The sequence below is a fragment of the Danio rerio genome, chromosome 18 (assembly GCF_052040795.2).
Source record: "Danio rerio strain M-AB ecotype USA chromosome 18, GRCz13ab, whole genome shotgun sequence".
In the NCBI taxonomy this organism is placed as follows: Eukaryota; Metazoa; Chordata; class Actinopteri; order Cypriniformes; family Danionidae; genus Danio; species Danio rerio.
This window is the reverse complement of record NC_141038.1, coordinates 19,848,363-19,874,140: the sequence shown is the minus strand read 5'-3', so window position 1 is coordinate 19,874,140 and position 25,778 is coordinate 19,848,363. Positions and strand designations below refer to the sequence as shown.

At 39.4% G+C, this 25,778-nt stretch overlaps 1 protein-coding gene across 14 annotated transcripts in view; it reads right to left on the bottom strand.

Moving 5' to 3' along the window:
- LOC147832798 (uncharacterized) overlaps positions 1–25,778 on the bottom strand; it is a 273,558-nt gene that overhangs the window by 29,030 nt on the left and 218,750 nt on the right. For 6 of the 14 annotated variants that reach the window (XR_015514862.1, XR_015514861.1, XR_015514856.1 and 3 more), the window contains 2 exons: positions 23,715–23,797; positions 3,241–3,471 (listed from right to left, as the gene is read on the bottom strand). The gene's annotated coding sequence lies outside the window, so the exon portion shown is untranslated. Of the gene's footprint in view, positions 1–3,240; positions 3,472–16,777; positions 22,144–23,714; positions 23,798–25,778 lie in introns of those variants that run through there. The other 8 variants (XR_015514851.1, XR_015514855.1, XR_015514864.1 and 5 more) reach the window with 4 other exon arrangements.

Genomic DNA, 25,778 nt, shown 5'->3' with positions numbered 1-25,778 from the left:
AAGCTTGACAGGTCTGCTGTGTGAGTAACCCAACCTGAAAACTAATCAATGAACAGAGCAATATAGGGCATTATAATAAAAATGTATGCTGGTTAGTTTTTACCTGTTTGACTACATTTTAGTTAATCTAGTTTTTGTTAGTATCTAATTATATGCATGTTCTAATTGTTTACCCTTATTTATATTGAAGAAATTAACACTGTTTATTAATAGTCTGAAAGTAAAGCTGCAGTCACACTAGAGTTTGAGCACGCGAAATTCTGTCGTATGGCGCTGCAAAAAGGGACAGGATTAAACAATATGATTAGACATTTTAAAAGCAAGCGATTGGTCCATATTTAAAATTTCTGTCCAGAGAGGTCATGTGTTGATCCTCGATTGGTCTCATGCAGTCACGTGATGCAAGTTCTCCAAGCATGAACTTTGCAACGCATCAAACTGCAAAACTTGTCTGACACATTTGCATGCGTATGAATGGAAGTCTATAGGGAGAAAAGTCCAGTGTGGCCACGGCTTAACTTTTTTTAATACCCCCACATTTCAGTCAATGACGAGGCTGTCATTATGGATCCTATTAGCTTACTCAAATTGATGGCTAGTTAACCCAATCAAATAAGGAACAGCTGTGTTTTGGTGGAAAAGTAAACTGCTGCATAAGAGCATGTAAAGAATAACTAAGAAACAACACGATGCTAGTGGATGAGCGCTGATCTTCCAGTTTCCAGTGGACTTCTATTATGGTGAATGGTAAATCAAGATCTGTCAATCTAAGTCAATTCAAGTGTGCTTCTGCTTTTATTTACTCATTGTTCCTACCCGCCCACCATACCTGTGATCCACTTTATATTGGTTGAACATGGCAGTGTTTTAAAATGACTCTGGAAAGCACAGCATCATTATCATAGTAATGGGACTGGATCATGGATGTCCTACAGCCTTAGCACAGCTGCAGCATGCAATGTCTCTCTATGAGGAGTTCCTCAAGATCATTGTGTTAAGCTTCGTTCGGGCTTCTCTGAATTGAGAACAACTGCTCTAAATAAATATATGCAATCTATAATGGTTAACTAATGTTCAAAGCTATATTTTAGATTTTTTTTCAGTTGAAAAAAAAAAATGTTTAGGCTAATAATATACAAAAATATGTGCATAGAGTGTAATGTTACATCCCTAATAATAGCCTAAAATATCACAGAAATTTTTAAAATATTTAAATTATAATTTTTGGTGCGTCAGCCAAAAAAAAAAAAAATCTTTTTTCGATGTTCCATGGAAGACAAAAGTCAAAAGTAACCCTGCTGGTCCTACACCACCCAACCTGCTCCGAGCTGGGATCAAATTGGTGACTCTCCGCATGGGAGTCAATTGCTCTAACAAGTAGGCTAAAGACCATGGCCTCTAGCATCTCTGCACAGCGCTTCACTAGCTGGCCTCTGTTACACTCATCCTCAAACTTCACTCCCTTCTGGGTCATGGCACCAATGTAACCCCGCCGGTCCTACACCACTCAACCTGCTCCGAGCTGGGATCGAACCAGCGACTCTCCGTATGGGAGAGTCATTTCATTAGCTGGCCTCTGTTACACATATGGAACAACTTAAAAGTATGTACATTTTGACAAATTATCATTTTAAGGTGTTTTACTACATTGTTGAAGAAACAGGCCTAACTTCACAAAATAGATAGCTATCTATCTTGACTTCTAGTTGATCATGCTTCAGAAGTGGCTTATATAAAAGGCAAATGCCTCATCAAAATATAATATGACCATGCCTTGGTTTTCAATTATTTAATTACAACAGTAAGGTCTGACCTTGCTCAGACAAAAGTTTTGTCACTTAAAAGAAATAATGTGCAATATAGAATATAATGTGATGCTGCAGTGGAAAAATAATTGATATTGTGTATGACTCCCATGAGCTTGGGAGACTGCATCCATACATCTCTGCAATGACTCAAATACCTTACTAATAAAGTCATCTAGAATGGAAAAGAAAGCATTCTTGCAGTTCATCAAGATGCTTTGAATCTCCAATGCCTCCTCCTTCATCTTACCCCAGACATGCTCAATAATATTCATGTGTTATGTTAAGGCTAACGATCTTTAAAAAAAAAAGCTAAAAGAGTGTATTGTTACATCCTTAATAATTGGCAGTTTAGCTTTAAATCTTAGCTTAAATTTCAAACACACACAAAATGATAATCTTTGGTGTGTCGGCCACAACATTTTTTTTTTCTTCGTGTTTTATGGAAGACAAAAGTCATAAGAGTATGTAAATGATGACAATTTATCATTTTAAGGTGATTTACTAGAATGTTGAAACAGGCCTACTTCACAAAATGGATATCTATCCTAATTTGCATATTATATAGTGAATAACCGCTTCAGGGCACGTTTTAACAATATGAAGGCAATGTCAAGAACAAGAGACAGGTGATGACATGCCGCTGAGCGTATAAGGCCACAGCAAATTACAAACAGTGGCAACCAATAATCGTCTGCATTCATGACCATCTCCCTCTCTGAACGCTTCAGCCTAAAGTGAGTCCCATGAGAGCATGTACAAATCTCTGCTCTGGTCCACAGACACACACGCCACCCTCTCTGATAAAGACTGATGCTCTGACGAAGTTCCTCAACGGTGCCGGGACGCACACACAGGTCAAGAGACGCCTCTGCTGTTGCTCGACTCATCTTGACAGGCAGGTGACAGAGATTAATAGCCCCTCTATTGACTGACTAACTTGCAGTTCCTTATCGTTGGCTTGGCCCAAGTGCACAGCGCTGTTATTAGAGGTATAATTGCAAAGACATTTAAAGCGTTTTCCCTTCGGGGATGGTGGAATCCAATAAAGCTTTCATAAGAGCCAAGGCAAGACGAGGCATCACGCTCCCTGCGCACACACACAATGGCAACGGAGGGCGAAAGATGGGAGAGATCCTGTAAAATTGTCTGCATCAAGACAATAAGTGATTTATGGTGCATTGCACAACTCTGGTAAAGCTGATTTATTATAAACACACCAGGAGAATTTGTTCATATGAAATCTGTCCAGTCAGGTACTATGAGTAAACACACACACACATAAGCAAACATATGCACGTATACAATATATATATATATATATATATATATATATATATATATATATATATAGTATATATGTATAGAGCATTCTGCCTTTTTCAAGGTTGGTAAACATGAATATGTACAGGTATCTGAAATAGTGTCTGCTCACTTGTTTTGATGGGTGTGTAGGTGGAAGATGAAACAGGGAGGGCTGCTGAATATGCAGGGATAATCTGGGCTCTAACTCAATTGTGCAGAAATGAAGTTAGCCACCTCAGGGGACTGAGAGCCAGGGGTCAGAACGGGCCATGCCCTCGCTGTCAGCAAGCAGACAGGACGTGGGGGACACAGGGAGGCGATGACCCATCTCTGTCCAGCACCACCAGGACATTACTGGCACCTGAGAACAAACAGAAACACGGTATATTTTACACCGGCTCTGAAGCAACAATCCATCAAAAACAGAGCCTAGTCTGTAGGGATAAGAATCATTAAGAATTGAACAACTCCGCTTCCATAACAGTCACTGCAGATTAGCAATGATTTTCTACTTTAAAATAAATAAATATTTTACAAAGAGGAATGCAGCTTCATTGTCAAATGATATCATTTCAGAAATATTTTTTAAACTATTCTTTTTTTAATAACCTCTCAGCTAATTTAGAGGCAACAAATATACTATCTATTTATTATTCACCTTAAAAAACAACATACAAAGAATAAATGTGGCAGCATAACTAATTCAGGTTGCACTTTATTACTTGTAACAGTGTAAATATACTGTTGTTATTAGTATAGTTACTAAGTATTACGTAACAACATGTACTTACTATATGGTAAGGGATAGGATGTGTGTTATGATTAGGGATAGGTGCATATAAGTATGAATAATTAATTATTATTACCATAATAAGTTTATGAAAATGTATATTCCCTAAAAAACTAAATTGTATCCAAATTCATGTTTCACAAATCTGTAAACTGATCAAACACAAAAAAGCATTACCTTTAGATACACTAACTGACAAAAGTCTTGTAGTCTATCCAAGTTTTAGCAACAACAAATGATAACTTGACTTCTAGTTGATCATTTGGTATCAGAAGTGACTTATTTGAAAGGCAAAGGCCTCTAGATTATGCTTTTTTTTTTTTTTTTAACCAAAATATAACATGATCATGCCTTGATTTTCAATTATTTAATTAGGACAGCAACGTATAACAAAAGACAAAGTCTTATCACTTAACAGAAATAATGTACAGTATTAAATATAAACTCATGCTGCAGTGTAAAAAGAATTAATATTGTGTTGTAAGATTTTTATTCACCAAAAAAAAAAAAGGTATTTGGTTATTTGTAATAGAGTCATCTGTAGCAAAACAAAACTACAATGAGATATGACCCCATTGGTTGAATGTTTATCATTAATTGAAAATATTTTTTACCTATAATTCAGGTCCTTCTATACCCACAATTGAATTACATCAGTTGCATTAATTGTTATTTGTTCACTAAAAAAACTGATGTGTGTCTTATTTGGAAGTCTGACTACATTGGTTGTATTGTAAACACATTACTACAACAATTGCATATCATTTTGATAAAAAGGATATGCTCTTCAGAATAATTTTTAGCTGCATTGTTACTACACTGATTGCATTTATTCACCAAGAACAAACACAAAAGAGCCGTCAGTTCCAAACTCAAACTATACATATTTTTTATTTATTTAATTTTTTATTTAATAATTATGTTATTTCAATATAAAAGGTAGATTGGATTTTTTAAACCTTTTATCACAGTCTTGGACATGTGAAAGATTAGTAACAACATTGGCTTTGATGCATTGTTAGATTTTAATTTTTTCTCCCTAATTTACTGTTGGTGGCTGTTTGTGCCCCATTGACTTTCATTATAACCACATTTAATGGTGTATAAATACACAGCCTTTGTTTTTGTGGTTCTGAGAGCTGAGATGCATATTTTGATTTTCTTACACATCAAGGCAAGTGCGCAAAGTTCACTCTCACAGACACACATACACACACTTTAATTTGCTGTTATACTCCATATAAAATCCAAACTAAGTTTTTTTTTTTTTTTTGCACGAGCCTATCTAAAGGCTTAATGGTGCCAACTAATGATCAACAGTGAAAATGACAAATATGACCTCTTCCCAACAGAGAGAACCACCAACAATAAAAAATACATGATTATATGGTGTCATGGTTTTGCGATCAAAAAATGTGCTTATAATGGAAGTCAATAGGGCAAAAACAGCCACCAACAGAAAATTAGAAAGAAAAAAATAATCAAAAACAATGCATCAAAGGCAAGGTCGTTTCACATGTCCAAGACTTTGATAAATGGTAAAATAAATCAAGTCCACAATTACCTTTTAATATTGAAAATACGCCATTGTGTTTTTTTTTTCATCAAATCAGTGACATCATTTATGAATATGGCAATTAAAGAGTTAAAATCCTGTAATTTTCAAAACAATTTAGTAGTTTGATCAGAACTTAGGTTAATTAACAGAATAATGGGAAAAAAATATATATATATATTTTATCTGATGCATTTTTACAGCTGTTTAATTCAGTTGATGTTTTCATCCAGAACATAACAAAAGGGTAGTAAATTTGCCCAGAGTGTATTGTTGATTTTTTTAAACCATTAATAAAGCAAATTTTATTTATTTAAGTTTTTTGTTTTTTTAGGATAACAGTATCTCCAGCAAAAATTATATTCTAGGATGCCATTTAAAATGGTAAAGAAAACTGTGTTGTTGAAACTAAGACTGCAGTATGATCAGTGATTTTTTTACGTTTACTGTCGCAATATATTTAAAATGTTTCTCAAAATAAAATATATTGAGTTCAAAGTGCAAACTTTTAGGGTTTTTAACCCAGACATTTTAAAAGAACATATTTCAGAGCAGTAATTACAATACCGTGAAATCGTGATATTTTCATTGAAGGTTATCATACCGTCAGAACCTTCTACCAGCCTATCCCTAAAACACACATCATCAGCGTACTCTAAACAAGCAGTCCAAGACACTTGGATATACAGTAAGTGCAAACAGTAAGAACCTTTTCTCTGTTCCAAATCTTACTATACGATACAGTATGTGGTTCTAAATATAAACAGGTTGTGTAAATAAGGCTCACAGGGACCCAAGAGCAGACAGTCTTGTCATCCTGTGGTTTAACACACACTCCACTGAGCTGCAAGCACATTTCCCAGGCATCAGTGGAAATGTGCACGCTCGTCTAATTTCCATGTAATCTAGTTAGACTGTTCCGACCTTGTCACACTCTTCACCACTGTCATTCTGCAACTGACAGGAGGTGAAACGCCTGGTATTAATGTAATAAACTAGACGGGCGTCTGTATTTGTGTGAGGTGTACGCAGAGGGAAACTGAGAAGTGGGCTGGGACAAACAAAGTGCCGAAATTTGTGCAGACTGCAACCTCATGCTTGAGCCAAGACAGACATAATCAATCAATCTCAGGGTGTCAGGGCTTGTAGTTTTGGCTGCTCCCTTGGTGCAGTGGCTGTCAAATCTTGTCTTTTCTTCTCACCTCGGACAGAGATTGTTGTTTGAAGGGTAAACTAAGCCACCTGAGGTCAAAAACAGATCATTAAAGTCATAAGTCGAAGTGCAGATTTATTGGCAGTACTATAAGGCAATCTAATAGGAATGATTGACTAAACAGTTTTATCACATTAAAGTAATATCACTGTTGTTTTATTACCCATAAAAAAAACCTAAAAGAAAAAAAAAATCCTGCAGAAATCAGGAGAAAGCTCTTCTTATTTTAGCAGAATTGGAGCAGCTTCTGTTCTCAATGCTCTATATATTGTTTGTTTGATTTATTTATATATCACATTTAAAAACAACAAGGCCCGATCCCAATTCTGCTCCTTAGCCCTTACCCTTACCCAATTGGTGTCCCAATTCTTTTTAGCTTGAAGCTGTAGGGCTAAGGGGAAAAGTTTATTGTCTGGTGATGACCTTTTTACGGTGTCTCCTATAATGTTAATGTTGTTTTTGGTGTGTTTACATAGATGAATATGGCCACTGTTCAAATGCACAGTACATTTACGAGATTATTGCCTTATTAAATCATTATGAAAACATGATATCGTTGCTTTCTGTGATTTCCTAAAGATAAATACCAAAAAATAACGCAACTGGAAGCAGTTGTGATTGTCGATCTCATTTGAAGTAAGAGATCATGATGACGAGAGCAGGTGTTTCAAGGGCAAAGGGGAAGAGCTACAAAAATAGAATTGGGATTGGGACCAAATGTTGACCAAAATGCTCTACAAATCAACCAACACACAAAATCCATACTTGTATTTGTAAATATTAAAATGAATTACAAACAAATGCAAGAGGCAGATGAGGCTAGATCAAGTATGCAGTGAAGAAGATCACCAATGCAAGCAGGCCCCAGACCACTCAAACCTTTAAAATATATAAATAATAATATATTATATATTGATAATAAATATATATTGATAAAATATAAGCAAATTTTTTACTACACTCCTACACTATTAAACCCCAAAAGTTAAGAAACTTAATCCATTTGAGTAAAAGAAGCAATTTTGGCACAGTAAAACCCAATAAATGAAGAGAACTCAAACCAACTGAGTACCGTAAAACCCAATAAGTTAAGGCAACTCAAACCATCTAAGGCAGGGGTGGCCAATCCTGTTCCTGGAGAGCCACCGTCCAGCAGATTTCAGTTGCAACCCATATCAAATACACCTGCCTGTAATTATCACGTGGTGTTCAGGTGCTAATTAATTGGTTCAGGTGTGTTTGATATGGGTAGCAACTGAAATCTGCAGCAAGGTAGCTCTCCAGGAACAGGTTTGGCCACCCCTGATCTAAGGAAACCGAGGGCTACAAACCATAAAAAACTAATGAGTACTGTGAACTTACTCCAGTTACGTTGAAGTAATGAAGTATTCCATTAACTCTTTACCTTCAACACTGAGTTCAAAACTCCTTTTTTAAATTATTAGAATGAACTTTCAGTCAGTTGAGTTAACTACACTCATTTCATTTGATAAAGTTGACTGTTACATGTGTGTGTAAACATAACATTCTGTAGTTCATTTAGTTATTTCCCAGCAGGCACACAATGTCATAAGACATTAATATTAGGTTAGATTTAGGTTGTAAAGTTAGATTTAGGTTGTAAAGTTAGGTAAAATTCAATGTCTAGCCAGCATCTAAGGACAATATTAACTTGATGTCCAATATCGACATCAAATTACGATATTTAGATTTTTTTATGTTAGGTTAGAAAGTGACCAAAATCTAATGTTGAGCCAACATCTTAAACCAATGTCTCATAGACATCAAAAACTGACATTTATTCGTCAGGTATGGCAACCAAAATCCAACATCTGATAGACATCATAGTGGTTACATCCACTCAAAGTCAAGCAATAATATCATTAGACGTTGATATTTGGTTGATATTAGGCTGACCGTTGGACACTGACGTAGACCTGACATTGGGTTCTGATGTAAACCGAATTTTCATTTATAAACAAAATGCAACATTTCCATGACGTTGGGGTAGAACATCAATCTGATGTCATGTTGACGTCTTGTGTTTGCTGGGTGTGAGGTAGTTCATCATGATGCGATATACCTTTTATGCAGGGCCGGAGCAAGCTGAACTGAAGCACAAAGCAAAGGAACAGTAAGTAAAAGTAAGTAAAAGGGTAAGTAAAAGCACACATTTTTAAAACTACTTAGTCAATTGCTATTTCTAAGAGAAAAAAATACTCAATTACAGTAGTTTCAGTATTTGTAATTTGTTACTTTACACCACTGATGATGATTAAGAGTTGTACACTTGTGTCTATTTAAAATATAAGAAAAAATGTGTCATTCATTTATTTTCTTTCAGCTCAGTCTCTTTATTTACCAGAAGTTGCCACAGCGGAATGAACTGACAATCTATACAGCATATGTTTTACACAGCAGAGGCTCTTCCAGCTGCAACCTAATACTGGGAAACACCCATACACTCTCATTCACACACATACACTACAGCCAATTTAGTTTATTCAATTCACCTATATATGACATGCCTTTGGACTGTAGGGAAAACCGGAGCACCTGAAGGAAACCCACATGAACACGGGGAGAACATGCGTACTCCACACAGTAATGCCAACTGACCCAACCGGGGCTCAAAACAGTGACCTTCTTGCTGTAAGGTGAAAGTGCTAACCACTGATCCACTGTGCCGCCCAAAAATGTATCATTTTACAATATAAAAATATTTTACATGTATAAATCCATTCCACAAAACTCCACACACTGACTGTGCATTCTTTCTGGGGTGGCTTATTTACTCAGAAACAAACAAAGATACAGTCAGAGTGTATTAAGAGTCCAAAAATGACCTTTAACTGAAACTGAAAATGTGATACACATAATGAAGAACAAGCAAGAAGAAAAGGGTTTGATAATGCTGTAGGAGATATAACAAGTACAACAACAACACATACACACACACACACACACACACCAGTATACAGTAACACAACATCAGCCTAATATCATATCAGCATTGTAGTGGAGGTACTGCAGATCCCCACAGGAATCCCTCTCAGCCAGAGAGACTGACAGAATCACACATTTTCAGAGATGTGAAATAGAGGGCAATTGTCAATGCCAAAGCTTCCTGAAAAACAGCCTGTTAAGGAGCTCTGCAAATGAGTCTATCAACACTCACACACACACCATCACTTCGAGGTGAGACAGATGGACAGTCAGTCTGGTCCAATGTTTATAGTATATCTTCATACATCTTAAGGCAAAAGCCTTGAGGCATCAGTGAGAATCATTCATTCACCCTCCCAAAGATGAAGGTGATATCATTTAGCGTGTTCAGTGATGATGTCTTACTTTTATTATCGCTATCTTCCAATACCACACGCAGCCTACAGGAGGTGCATTTTCACTGTGCATACTTTGGCTGGCCACTTTATTAGGTACACCTTTTCACTAATCTCTAATTAGCCAATCACATGACAGTAACATAATGCTTTTATGTATAAAGACATGGTCAGAACGATCACAATGAGGAGGAAAGGATGATTTAAGAGTCCTCAGACATGGCATGATTGTTTGAGAATGTGACATACGGGCTAATCTTGTCAGAGTTGTGTGTTTCTCATGTGTAGTGGTCCATATGTTTTTGTTATGTCTGATGACACCTTTGTTATGTTTTCCCGCAGTTTGTTAGTGTTTATTAGTTCCACTTGTGTCTAACCCCTGTTTGTTATCAGTTTAATCATGTAATGTATTTATACCCCTGAGTTTTGTTAGTCCTTAGACCTGGTATTGTATTGTCTACACCTTTGTCGTTCCTGAGATTCTATGTTGTTGTTCAAAGATGTAAGTGTTTTGTAAATAAATATATATCTTCTGGGATTTACGTTTATAAAAGAGAAATGATCCAGTGAGCAGCAGTTCTGTGGGTGAAAATACCCCAGCCCCCAAAATAACGTATAACAAACAATTAATAACATTAAAGCAACTTAATTTACTTAATAATAATAATAATAATAATAATAATAATAATAATATCAACACACAGTATTTTAGGTTTTATTTTTGACATGTGTGCCTTTATTGGGATTGGACAGTTTAGTAACAGGGAAAAAGTTGGAAAGAGAAACAAAGGGATGGGATCGGGTAAGATCCAAGAGCAAGGACTCAAACTTGGGCTACCTGAAGTACCATATGTTAGCACACTTAATACATGGATATAAATATAAGATCCATTCTATCAGCCCAACGATGGAATCAGATGGATGGTCAAAGGTTAAATGCGTGTAAGCCTTTTCTCCAATCTGACTCCAATTTTAAGTGAACGTCAAGTTTAGACTGTATTTTTAATTAGGAATGGGTCACATTTGTCGTTCATGAATCAATTTAGAGTTTTGATTATATCTGATCATACTCTTCAGCTTTATGTTTACTAATGACCCAATGCCAACATTGCCGAGTTTTCACGCCTTGGGGTTTACGTGTTTTATTCTTAAGTTAGTCAGAGAATGCAAAGTTAACTCATACCCAATTAGTCTTGTTGCCGCCTGCTCACCCCTTGCTAAATCATGAAATCGAATAGTCTCCGAGCTTAAGAGCCGACTGCTCCAAATAGTCTCGTGCAATTCGTTTGGATAACATGTACACAGATCAAGGTAGCAGCAGCCTCCACATAACCTACTGAATATAAAAGATTTCAGGAGAATTCAGACTGCATCAAAACTTAACACTTTATTTTCCAGATGAAAGTGCATCATGCCAATTACAGAATCAAACAATAAAAGTCAATTCAGAAGTAAAGTCCAATTTATGAAGTCCAACTTATGCAGTGTTGAACTTGAGAGTTATGGAACTATGGCCAACTTTGGATACATGTGACCACAAGACATTTCTTCCTTCTCTTTAAATACCAAAGGAGAGCAATGAATGATTATTTTGTTGAAGTTAACCAGTGACTAAAAGATTTACTCATCTGTTTAGATTTAATCAAAATTTATCAAAGATAATGCACAAAACCTCGTTGTGGAGAGGTAAGCATGATCGAACACCCAATAAGGGGGGAGAGCATGCTCAGAGCCTGGCGGCTAATCAGCAGGCCAATCAGAAATAATAAATAACACCTGTTTGTTCTAGTGATTGAGCCGGCGAGACACCCTTCTTAAGGAGAAGAGAAGGAGCAGCCAGGGAGAGGAGAGAGCACACACACACACCTGAACTGCTACACGTGTGGTGCATTGATAAATAAAAAAATAAAAGTATATTATTTACCTGCTATCGCCGACCCTGTCTTCTTCTTCCCACACAACAACGAACGTTACTACAGTGGTGCCGAAAACCCGGGAAGAAGAAGAAACTTTGCTGCCAGAATGACCACTCCGTCAAGACTGCCATTTGCGGAAGCCATCCAGGCCCTCACGGTCCTCCACCAACAACAACATCATGCGCTGGTGGAAATGAGAAACATCCAAGAACAACGATTCCAAGTCCTCATGGAGGCCCAGCGGGAGGACCGCGAGCGAATCCGGAGTCTGCTGACCCAGGAGATCCGGCCCGCTCCGACATCTGCCGCCCACCCTCCCATCGATTTTTCCAAAATGGCGCCACATGACGACCCGGAAGCGTTCTTGGACCTCTTTGAGAAGATGGCGGAGGCGTGTGGCTGGCCACGGGCCGAGTGGTCGGTAAGAGTCATCCCGCTGTTGTCGGGCGAAGCCCAACTCGCCGCACAGCAATTACCGACCCAAAATCTCCTGGAGTTTAACGACCTGAAGCGAGCCATTCTCCAGCGGGCCGGCCGCAACCCAGAGGAGCAACGCCAGCTCTTCCGTTCGATGGAATGGACCGAAAGCGGTCGGCCCTTTGTGTTCGCCCAGCAGCTCCGTGATGCCTGCCGCAGATGGCTACTACAAGATGGCCGGACTGTCGCTCAGATAATGGATGCCGTGGTGCTGGAGCAGTTCATCGCCCGCCTCCCCTCCCGAACATCGGAGTGGGTCCAGTGCCACCGGCCCAAGGATCTGGAGACGGCCATCCAGCTGGCGGAGGATCACCTGGTGGCGAAGTCCAGGGTCGGCGAGATAACTTCTCTCTCTTCTCCCCCTCTTTCTCTGCCTCTCTCTCTCCCCCGTCCTGTTCCCAGGCCCAGACTGCGGAGACCGCCACCACCAGCACCCAGACAGCAGTGCACAGAGGCGGATTAGCAGCAGGTCCCGTTGAGGGGGTGCGCCTATCAGGACGGAGGGGTGGAGTTTCGACCCCTGGCTGCTTCTAAGACAGCGTCAGGTCTCTCTCCGGTTCAATCGGTTGGTCCTGCTGGCCCCGGGGGTATAGTGGGAAGGTCTGGGCCGATGCATTGGCGCTGCGGGCACGAGGATAGCGCACTAAAGAGTTGCTCCGCAAAGGAGGTGAGTGCGTTGATCCGCGTCCCCGCCACACCAACCATCGCCCCCGGTCGCGACGGGCTATACCGGATACCTGTGAGTATGAAAGGGGGTACATATCAAGCTTTGGTGGATTCGGGGTGTAACCAGACCTCCATCCACCAAAGCCTGCTTCAAAACCCGGCATTGGATACGAGCCGCACGGTAAGGGTAAGGTGTGTGCACGGGGATGTAATTCACTACCCGCTAACGGCGATAGATATTCAATTCCGGGGTAAAAAGCATAGCGTAGAGGTAGCAGTTAACCCGCACCTCAAACACCCGCTAATTCTGGGAACAAATTGGCCTGGATTTAATAGATTATTAGGAGTCTTATGTGCGGGTGTTTCTTGGAAGAAGAAATCGCCAGATGGGGGGCGTGTCGCTCAGCTGGGGGAATCCCAAGCAGTGGCATCGCGTACTGATTCAGGGGAAGGGCTGGGAATTTCCCGGTGTAAAGACTTTCCCCTGGAGCAGTCGCGTGATGAAACGCTAAAACATGCACTCGAAAGAGTGCAGGTTATAGATGGGCAAAACCTTCAGCCTGATCGGCCCCTCTCCTATCCGTATTTTGCGATAATTAATGACAGGGTGTATCGAGTGACCCAAGACGCTCAGACAAAAGAGGATACAACCCAATTATTAGTACCAAAGAGCCGTCGGGAAATGCTTTTCCAGGCGGCTCATTCTAATCCTATGGCCGGACATTTAGGTCAGGCGGCCACACTAAATCGCCTCATGACCCGATTCTTTTGGCCGGGCATTCACGGTGATGTCAGCAGATGGTGCGCTACATGCCGTGAATGTCAGCTGGTGAACCCACCGGCCACCCCAAAAGCGCCTTTGCGCCCATTACCAATTATGGAGATCCCCTTTGAGAGAATTGGTATGGATCTCATCGGGCCATTAGAGCGATCCGCACGCGGGCATCGGTTTGCATTAGTTCTAGTGGATTATGCAACCCGATACCCGGAAGCAGTAGCGCTCCGTAACATCTCAGCAAAGAGTGTTGCGGAGGCTCTGTTTCGTATAATCTCCCGAGTGGGAATCCCCAAGGAGATTCTCACTGATCAAGGCACTGCGTTCATGTCACGCACATTGCGCGAACTTTACGGATTATTGGGCGTTAAATCTATTCGCACGAGCGTCTATCACCCACAAACAGACGGGCTGGTGGAAAGATTTAATCGCACGCTTAAATCAATGATCCGTAAATTCGTTCACGAGGACGCGAAAAATTGGGATAAGTGGTTAGAGCCCTTATTATTCGCTGTGCGGGAGGTTCCCCAAGCCTCCACGGGGTTTTCCCCTTTTGAGCTTCTCTACGGCAGACAGCCCCGTGGGGTTTTAGATGTTGTTAGAGAGGCTTGGGAGGACGAACCTTCACAGAGTAAAAATGAAATTCAATATATCCTGGACCTACGAGCAAAACTCCACACCCTGGGGCGGCTCTCTACAGAGAATTTGCTCAAGGCCCAGGATGACCAACGCCGGCGTTATGATAAGGGCACTAAACTACGTAAATTTTCACAGGGAGATAAAGTCCTTGTACTACTACCCACTTCCAGCTCCAAATTACTCGCTAAGTGGCAAGGGCCATTTGTGGTCACACGGCGAGTCAGCGATCTCGATTATGAGGTAGTGCGTTCGGATAGGGCTGGTTCACGTCAAATATATCACATTAATCTGCTAAAGCAGTGGAGGGAGCCGGAAGAGGTGATGCTGGCTACACTGGTTACAAATGAAGATGACCTGGGGCCGGAGAGCACTGGCCGCCAGCGGCCGGGCGCTCTGGTCACAGGGGGCGATCATCTCTTGGCTAGCCAGCTCATCGATATCCGGCACCTTCAACGTGAGTATTCTGACGTGTTCTCACCCCTGCCCGGTCGAACTAATTTGATTCAGCACCACATCGAGACCGAACCGGGCGTGGTTGTTAGGACCCGGCCGTATCGCCTGCCTGAACACAAGAAAAAAGTGATTCAGGAAGAATTGAGTAATATGTTGAAAATGAGTGTAGTAGAAGAATCCCACAGTGACTGGGCCAGCCCGATTGTCTTGGTACCCAAGACGGACGGCTCGGTCCGATTCTGTGTGGATTATAGAAAAGTCAATGCTGTGTCGAAATTCGACGCCTATCCAATGCCGCGTATTGACAAGTTGCTCGACCGGTTAGGTGCTGCTCGGTATTACTCGACATTGGATTTAACAAAGGGATATTGGCAGATCCCCTTATCTCCAATATCCCGCGAAAAAACAGCCTTCACTACGCCGTTTGGATTACACCAATTTGTGACGCTTCCGTTCGGGCTGTTTGGGGCACCGGCGACGTTTCAGCGCCTGATGGATAAAATACTCAGCCCTCACACAGCATATGCCGCTGCTTATTTAGATGACATCATCATTTACAGTAATGACTGGCAGCGGCATATGCAACATCTGAGGGCAGTATTGTCAGCGCTGAGACGGGCCGGGCTCACGGCCAACCCACGGAAGTGCGCAATTGGGCGAGTGGAGGTAAGGTATCTGGGCTTCCACTTAGGTCACGGGCAGGTGCAGCCTCAAATTGATAAAACTGCAGCTATTGCAACCTGTCCGAGGCCTAAGACCAAAAAGGAGGTGAGACAGTTTTTGGGGCTGGCAGGATATTATAGGCGTTTTGTCCCTAATTATTCGGCCCTTGTCAGCTCATTGACCGATCTCACTAAAAAGGAGGGACCGGATACCGTCCAATGGTCGGAGCAGTGCCAACAGGCCTTCTCAAAGGTAAAATCTATACTTTGCGGGGGGCCGCTATTGCACGCTCCTGATTTTGCTCTCCCCTTTATTTTACAGACGGATGCATCCGATCGGGGTCTGGGGGCGGTTCTCTCCCAGGAGGTGGCAGGAGCAGAACGGCCGGTGCTGTACATTAGCCGCAAACTCAGTAAGAGTGAGGCTAAGTACAGCACCATAGAGAAGGAGTGTTTGGCGATAAGGTGGGCCGTTCTCACTCTTCGCTATTACCTCCTGGGCAGGGAATTCGTCCTCTGTTCAGATCATGCTCCTCTCCAGTGGCTCCACCGTATGAAGGATACCAACGCGCGGATCACCCGTTGGTATCTAGCATTACAGCCTTTAAAATTCAAGGTGATCCACAGACCGGGGGCACAGATGGCTGTAGCCGACTTCCTCTCCAGGGCGGGGGGGGGAGGGCTGCAGGCCGGACGGCTCCCCGGCCTGAGGCGGGCGGTGGGGGTATGTGGAGAGGTAAGCATGATCGAACACCCAATAAGGGGGGAGAGCATGCTCAGAGCCTGGCGGCTAATCAGCAGGCCAATCAGAAATAATAAATAACACCTGTTTGTTCTAGTGATTGAGCCGTCGAGACACCCTTCTTAAGGAGAAGAGAAGGAGCAGCCAGGGAGAGGAGAGAGCACACACACACACCTGAACTGCTACACGTGTGGTGCATTGATAAATAAAAAAATAAAAGTATATTATTTACCTGCTATCGCCGACCCTGTCTTCTTCTTCCCACACAACAACGAACGTTACTACACTCGTTACCAGTCACACCTGAATATTCATCAATACCAGAGGGGAAAGAAAGTTCAGGAAAATGGACAAGAATGCATCAATGTCTGTCCTTGGCCTTTTTCTTCAGATTGCAGAGTTTTTGTTGTAACTGTTGGTTTGCAGCAAGAATTTTTTGTCGAGAGAGTTGTACAAGAATTGGAAGATGACAGACTTTGTCTTTTATCAGTTGAGTTTGTTACCATTCAGACACATCACCTATATCTGTGCTGCTGTTCGCCTATGGTTAATATCCTTCAGATTACCGGCAGGGTTAATGGTTGGAATAGACAGGGCAAGAGACCTGCTGCACTGCTATTCCCTGTGTCTGCATTCAAACCCAGGGATTTAGGAAGAGAGAAGTCCTCATTTATAGTGTTAACAAGGTTATCTTTATAATGATATAACAAATTGTGGTTATGTTTATATGAAAGTATGAATATAAACATATGAAGCAGGACGTTAAATTATGGTTTATTTCTTTGCATTTTAACTTTGTAAACTCTAATCATTGGTTTCCTCATGGATGTGTGTCTTAGTTGTGAGCCAACTGACAGCTGTTGTTCTGAGTCTGAGTAAAAACTCATCCCCAAAACAATACATTTTAATACATGAAATGAAAATCAACTGCAAGGAAATGTTTATGATATTGCATTAGAAAAATTAAAATTGAATGTGTTTACTGATTTGACACAGTTTAAATGAAGAAAAAATAAATAAATCACTGACTTCTGACGCATGCATGCTATTGTCCTATGCGCTGTATCGTGTCTGTAGCCTACGCATTGCATACATTCTTCTAAGAAAATGCTCACGACTGAACATGTTAAAAAAAAAAACTTCTTCACAGTCATCACAAAATGAATGAAGGCTTTATGAAACAGCTTTGTGTTCCTTGTTCGCAATAAGGCCTGGCCTTGCGGAGAAGCTATGTCTATTGTTCTGTTCACATTAGTTGCCCCCTGGCATCGCTGCAATGAGAAAAGTGTAAGAAAACCTCACCTATACCCATCAAATCTTATGAACAGCTGAGCTTCCCCTCCTTGCTACTCCTACACAATCATAAACACGCACACAAACACAGACACACACACACATGCCAGCAGATGTAGGAAGCAAGTGGGAGATATATAAGTGAATAAAGTGATAGAGCGTGGAAGCTCAGATAAGGTGAAGAGAGTAAATGAAAAAGAGAGAAGGATGAAGAACAAGTGATAGACATCGAAGAGGAACAAGATAAAGGAAAAAACAGAGGTCAGATAAACAAATAGTACATGCATTTGTAAGGATGAATTCAATTGATCAAAACTGATCCAAACATTTATTTTGTTAAGAATTGAATTTTTCATTTATAAAACTATCCTGAACGTAAAAAAGGATTCCACAAATTATATATTAAGCAGCACGTTTTCATGATGCTAAAAATGTTTCGGTAACTTTTTAGTTTAGGTCACAACTCATTCTATTAACCACTGGCTTATTACCTGGCTATTAGTATTAACTGTTCATTAGTTGCTATAAAGTAGGTGTCACGGTTTATGGGTCTGTGTGTTCTTTCTGTATGTTATGTGTTATGTCGTGTGTTGTGGTGTGTGAGGGTGGGTGTGTCTATTTACCTTATCATGGTAGCGTGGTTTCTGATCAGCTGACCTAATCAGCGGGCTCTAGCTGATGCCTGTTTTGCGAGTTATATTGTATAGAGTCTGTGTTTCACTGCTGGTTATCAGTCCGTTGTTGTTTTCATGTTCCTGTGTGTGTAATGTCCAGGTTTTCTTTTTAATTTAGACTGTCGGATGACGTGTTCGTTTGGACCTGTGGAAGCTGTCTGTTTCTCGACAGTCTGTTAAGTCTCTCTACTCTTTTTGAGCACTTTAAGACTTTTTCATTGTTGCACTTCATTAAACTGTCCTTTACTAGCAGTTGGATTATCCTGGTTTCTTTTGTAACAGTAGGAGCTTAATCTGCGGTCACACTAGAGTTTGTGTGTGCGAAATTCTGCTGTATGGCGCTGCGAAAATGGGCGGGAATAAACAAGCTTATTAGACATTTAAAAAAGCGAGCGATTGCTCCATGTTTTAAATTTCTGTCCAGAGATCCTTGATTGGTCTCACACAGTCAAGTGATGCGATTTCACAGGTCTGAGGGACTGAAATTTGCACCGCAGCAACCTGCGAAACTTGATGCATGACCCTGCGTTTCCGGTGTGACGCATTCGCTTGCGCATGAATAGAAGTCTATGGGAGGAAAAGCCCAGTGTGACCGCAGCTTTATTCTGCATGCCTAATCCTACCCAAAACCTAAACCCATCTTAGTAACTATTAATAAACAAGTAATTTGTGATTTATTAAGCTAGTAGTATTAGTTAATGGTTTGTTAATACTGCGAATTGTGACAAAAACTAAAGTGCTACCAATGTTTCTTTTGAACACAAAATATTTTATAAGACATAGGTCCATAAAATACTTTCTTTCAAAAAGGTTATAAATGACTGCATCATCTACAGCTTAATAGCAATTCACAACTTTAGGAGAGAACCTATGCACTTTGTAGCCGAAAGGGGTTGAATGAGGCATATTTGGCTGTGTATATAAATATTCAGGGATATAATAATAAAAATAATCAGAGTAAATAACGCTGTTTATTTATATTATAAACTACAATTGTCTGTACACTATGAAAAAGGGATGGGTTCCACATAATTGATTTGTGTTATGACATGAAATTAAGTTAACTCAGTTTTTACAAATTTAAGTGAATTGAATATAAAACAATAGGGTAATTACCAACCTACGTCACACATGACGTCACATGGGTTCAACCATGCATACCGGCTGCAAAAAAAGACCAGTTGCAATAGCAAACATGTCGTGTTGTGCAGTAGGATGCCAAAATCTAAAAAAAATAAAAAACATATTTTACCTTGCACCACACTGCTTTGAATGCCAACTGCAGACGTCTTTGGCTAACAGCCAACAAAAGAGCTGAATGAGGTGTGGATGTAATTAAAGATGCCGGACTCTGCAGTTCTCATGTTATATCAGGTAAGTTGACACTATGCTGACTCATACACATTACTTGTTGTTTGATTGCAGCAATGTATGATTTCAGCAAAAACAGTTAAATATGGTTAATTAAACTGCAGACACTGAATGCTTAGAATGAAATGTAAAAAAGTAAGTTCACATACACTGCTGTACAAGTGCATTTTGCTTTTGGACCTGTCAGAAGAACGCCGCTCACTTTAATGTTAATTCTGCTGAATAAGTGCTTATCACTGGGTGACAAGCTGTTATAATATGCTGAAAGCATTATGTAAATGATATATATAATATAATACAACAATAACTCTGTACTGTATCGGATGTCATTCCCTCGCTGTAAATGGTAGCGCTCCAGGTTTTTTTTTCTGCTGCGCACGCATCTTGAATGTTTACAAACCGATTATTTGTCTATTAGGTTGTCCCCTAAAAAAAACTCAGCAACTATGTTGTTTCAGCCCAGTTTAAATAATTAATCTGAAAAATAGCAATTTCATAATAAAAAAATATAATTTTTTTGAAGCTACATCACGATGACGAGATGATTGTGTAAATTCCAGCATGAAGATTGGCTGTCTGTATCGGCTGGTACAAAGTGACATCATTTGTTTTCAGCACATCTGTTCATTAATTCATGAGAGACTTGGTTCGAATCAGCACTCTCTATTGTGAACGAGATGCAACTTCATTGATATACATGCTAGAGCTTTGGAGACTTCTTACTTGTTACCATGTACAGAGAGATGCCACGTTGTGTTGCCTGCCGTAATTCAAACAAGTAGAAGAAGAAGAATTGTTGAGACATGGGTCGTCAGTGTTACGTTTATAAATGTGCCACAAAGAAGGTTTTGTTTCCATTTCCCTGCGATGAAAGCACAGCTTGCGTATGGACCCAATTTGTGTAGATTACAGTGGTCTGCTAACACCCAACAAAAAATGTTTTTAAGGAACATTTTTTACCCGTGGGCATTTCACATTTGGAAATGGTGAAATCCGGATTAGCCACTCATATTCTTTTAAAAAAAGACACAGTTCCAGTTCTTCAGTGTTGATTGTCCTGTCTCTACAGATTTGGTAAGTGTGTGATCAATGTTCTGTGTTTAGGTTTATTCAGGTAGCAAAGTTAGTTAGTATCGTCAGCAGTACTACTTCAGGTTTTAAAGACATACCCTAGTGAAAATGATTTAATTACAAGCAGAAGTTTACAGTAATATCACTACAATATTATGGACTGAAAATCCTCCACTTCCACACAGCTGTCAGATCTGCTGTGAACGCTGCTCTCCAAATCACTTTCGATCTGCGTCTGTGTTTTTGTTGCCCCTTTGAAAATCAGCGTGCACATACTGAAACTCCCCTTTTCATGCAAACCTTTCCCTCTTTCGCCATTCGATACTCTCACCTAAACAAAACTGGACCCACTTTCCTGACTTTTTTCAAACTAGAGGTTGACCCCTGCTGAGACAGGAGGGATTCATGGCTCTTTAAGTTAACTTAATTGTTTTTTTTACAAATGTAAGTAGATTAAACATAAAACAAATAGGCTGTCTCAAAAACAACTTAAGAATCGTGTTTTACAATTGTGTTGTGTTCTGGGTGAAACCAATGGATAGTTGGAAAACTTTACTTGAGCATGCCTGATATATAAAAGCGATGGGTCAGTGTTCCCTTTACATAAATGACTCTCACAGTGCCGTGTCAGCAGTGTTTACAGTTTCAGGGTGAAACTTTATTAGGATGAGTGCTGTTGTCAAGACTATTGATAGTTCAAATGTGTGCAAACCATCTCTAAAATACAGAATATAATCAGAACTAGTACAAAAAACAACAACATAGACTAGTAGCACTACTTTTTTAATTCTAACACATCTTTTCATTTAGCCTTTAAGGACACTTTTAGGACAGCAAATGCATGGATGTTCTGGTACACTGTAGAGCAATGAAACTTAAAAAGGCAGCATTTAAAATGTTCACCTTCACTGCTATTTGTGCTGAAGGTGATCTAGATCACTGTCCCGGTTTGCCCGCTGACCGAAGACTCAATTAAAGCTCAGTGCTCACTGGTGAAGCACCCCGGCCATCAGACCAGCTAATTAAACTACAAGCACTTACCATGGGAGTTAATGGCCTTCAATTATGAATGAAGAGCTGAAAGCTCAATCAGTGGGTTGAATGAAAACCTTGCTGGTCACAAAAGGCCACAACGTCCTCCCTGATCTTCAACACCCAAAAAAGCCGCTCTCATTTTGCTCAAAAGAGAGAGAGAGAGAGAGAGAGAGAGAGAAAAGAAAGGAAAAGTGTGTAAAGACCAGAATCAGCCAATCTGAACAATAATTAAACATTATTGTTGATATAATTGTCCTGTTTTGTTGGATCCTGGTTAATCACAAATCAATGATGAAGTGCTTGACTTGCTTTGCCTGATTACGCACCCTTCCGAGATTTCAAGAGAAGGTAGAATGATTTCTGCAAAAAAGATCTAGATTTAAAGGGATGATTTTTCAGTTTAGTTTCAAATGAAGAGGCTGGTCAGTTATTGTAAAAAATAAAATAAATAATAAGAAGAAATAAATGGCTACACCATATTATTAAATGCCTTATTTAGGTGTTCAGTTAGCTATACTGTATACTGAAAGTAAAGTAACTTTAAAAACTACATGCAACTAACTGATTAGAATATTTAGCGTTTTAGCAAACTATCAAGTTATCGTTAATATAATTAAATAAGCTGATATCAGAACAGTCAGAATAGTCTATTTTGAGACCATAAATTATAAAGTATAACCAAAAAATGAACAAAGAACAAAACAAAAACATTGTGCGTTCGAACTTAGGAAATTCCCTTCTGAATTGCAAAAAATGACAACTGCGACTTACAAAGTATATTATTCTTACGTATTTTTTATACATGACTGTTCATAATCTTCTTAAAAATTATTTTTGAAGCTTAAACACAATTGTTTTGGCAAACAGTTAAATGTAGACTATAAATGAGTTACACTATGCTCAAATTACTTCAAAATTATCATCATTAGGCTTCAGACAACTCTCCCAGTTAGAATAGTTTGCAAAATTGCATTTATAGACATAACAAATGAGGCTGTAAAAGCAGCTAGTGAGTAAATTGGTTCACTGGTGTGATGATGTTTAATGTCTCCAGCAACATTCAGTTTTCACTTGTTAGCAACAGCATTTTACAAGACAAGACTTTAAAGTCTTAAAAGGGGGCATTGCTGATGTATTTTATGGCATACAATAAAACGTGAAAATATCTTAAACTTGTTCTAACCACAAACCTTATTTCAGACATTTAACCACAAAATACCAAGAAAACAGAACAACTCAATTCTGGGTTTTGGCCTCCAAATACTTGTCATTCCAATTTTAGTACTCTTTTGTTTAAAGACTCAAACATTAAACACAATTTTCAGAGATTTTAAGTTGTTTATCCTGCACATCAATTCATATGTGTTGCACATTAATACAACGTAAGTATCTGTTAATTTTGTAGAAATTAAAATGTTTTAATTGAACTTATGTTGATGTCACAGGTTGTGACGTGGCAAATGGCTACAATAATCAATAACACATAAGTGCATCGTAATTATTGAAGAGACAGCATGTTCTCACCTTAAAAGATACTTTGCTTAATTATTCATGACAGCACACATTGATTTCCCATGACAGACACTTTAAACTGTGAAATTGCTTGAAGTGAAACATGTTTTATGGAACAATGCTTAGTGTTTGTTTTTGCTTTATAAGAGTTTCTATGTTGTATTCTTGTCTTTAGATCATGTATCTTAGACACAAAAACTATTTATACTCTTTATGAGTTTAACTGGCCCAAATGACCAAATTGCTTAAAGGTGCAGTACACCCAGTGGTTGAACTAGGTATTGCATTTCTGGATCAAAACAAACACGAGAGCAGGTTGTCAGATTGATGACCAACAGGAGTGTAATGATCGAGCTTAAAGGCAGATTTAAATTGTGTTCTAAATAATAGCAATTGCACAAAATAGAAGGAATATCTACCTGAATCTGTGTCTCATTTTGGAGTCTGCTGCTGTCCACCGGAGGTCGCACTTCGGTCACAGACGCATGCTTTGGGAGTGTTCCTGAATGAATAAATGAAATAAATGAAATATGCGGTTTTCCAAATTTCCAAATTTCCAGTGATCTTATAAAACGAAGCAGACTATATGCTAATTTTTTCTGCATTTGTGTCATGCAGTTGGCCATGCCAATTTTCAAACGTTTTTCCAAACTGTGGTGACAATCAATTGGTGCTGAAAAAAAGGGTTTCAAAATCTGCCAAAGAATTTGGCAAATACCCCTCCTGAAACTTAGAACAGCTTACAAAAACAGTTGTAATACTTCCAGATGCATATATATATAGGCTTTTTTAGAGATTATCATCTGAAAATATAGTCTGTTGTGCCGGTGTCTGCACCTTTTACAAAAGACTGAATGTGTAAGAAGCTATGATAGCAGATAACAGCTCACCATCCTGAGCCATTACTTAAGAACAGCATGATACTATACAGACCAGTGACAGAAAAAGAGAGAGAGAAAGCATCAGAGTGAGTTAGAGAGAGAGAGAAAGAGGGGGAAAAAAAAGGCTGACCTGGACTAAGGTTGGTCTCCTCATTAGAGAAGACCACCCACCTCAACCCAAACTGGAGAGCCCTTTAAAGACAACATCAAATGAAAGAGCTCTCCATCAAATTTCTGGCTCAAATGCACCCACATGGAGTGCCCTCTGTTTGACGATGCCCTATTGTGCCCAGGACGATCCAAACACACTATCGGACACACACAAACATAAACCACTTCAGCATTCAATATGGCTCACTTGGCATTAAGTGTTTTAAAGGTCACAAAGCATTATGAGCCATATTTATCAAAACATCCAATGCATGTTCAAATCTTTCATCTTCAGCAACATGGAACATCGGTGCAAATAGCTCAGTCGATTCTGATCATCATACCATATTTACTGCATCTCACTATAAGCAAAGACTATAATACACTTGTATAGTTTTGAACAGGGAAAAGTGTAACAGTCGATATAGCAAATAAAGCCCCACCGACTAGTACAAGAGCCAATCATCGATTACTATAGACAGATATTTCTTCAGGGTGAAGCTCGGACCAGACGTGTGCTTTTATGACAGTTTCTGTGATCAACAAACACACTGGAATCTCACCAAATCCTTGTTTTACAGACATAAGAAATATTTTCTCATAAAGCTAATTTCTGTATTTTGAAATGAACCAACTGCACTTAAAGAAAAAAGCTTTTTGGAAAATTTGATGTTTTCCCATTCTGACAGAACAAAAAATGGCTGCTGAGTGAAATGACTTGCCTTAAAGGCACTTTGTTATCACTCACAAAACAGCTTAGTCCCTGAGGTTGCCACAGTTGACTGAACCACCAATTATTCTGCCAATGACACCAATTGCCTATTAGAATAAGTTTTGATATTTTTCATCTTCACTCAACCACTTGAACAGAAGTGATTTGTTGCAGTATCAATGTTAATATTCTCTTCTCAATTACCTGAATCTCTATGAAACAAAATCAACTAACACGATTCTATAAAACAAATTAGATTCAAGATCCAACCTAGTTTATCTAAATAAAATTCTTTTGAAATTTCTCCTTAGTTCAAGCATCAACTGTCACTTATTCAAAATTTTGAATAAATTTCACTGAAACAACTGATTAGCCAATGCTATCTAATGGCAATTTTTGATTTAGTGGCTAACATGTATGAAATCCTACAATCTTATTCGTGAATTTTAGTACAATTTACTTATCCCCCAACGGTGGTTGGGTTTAGGGCGGGGTTGGGTGCCACGCCTCTTTTTTAAAATCATACAATTTCATACGACTAAACTCAAACTAGCCAATATATTGACAAAATGTAAAACAGTTAAGTTTCCTCATGATATCAGGCTGTATTGGCTGATTCACCTTTGCAGTAAAATTTGATAATATAGTAGGTAAAATTTTACTACAACATGTTTAAATAAATTTAAATGAAATTGAAATAATGTTCATATATATAGTATTATCAATTATCAATATACAGT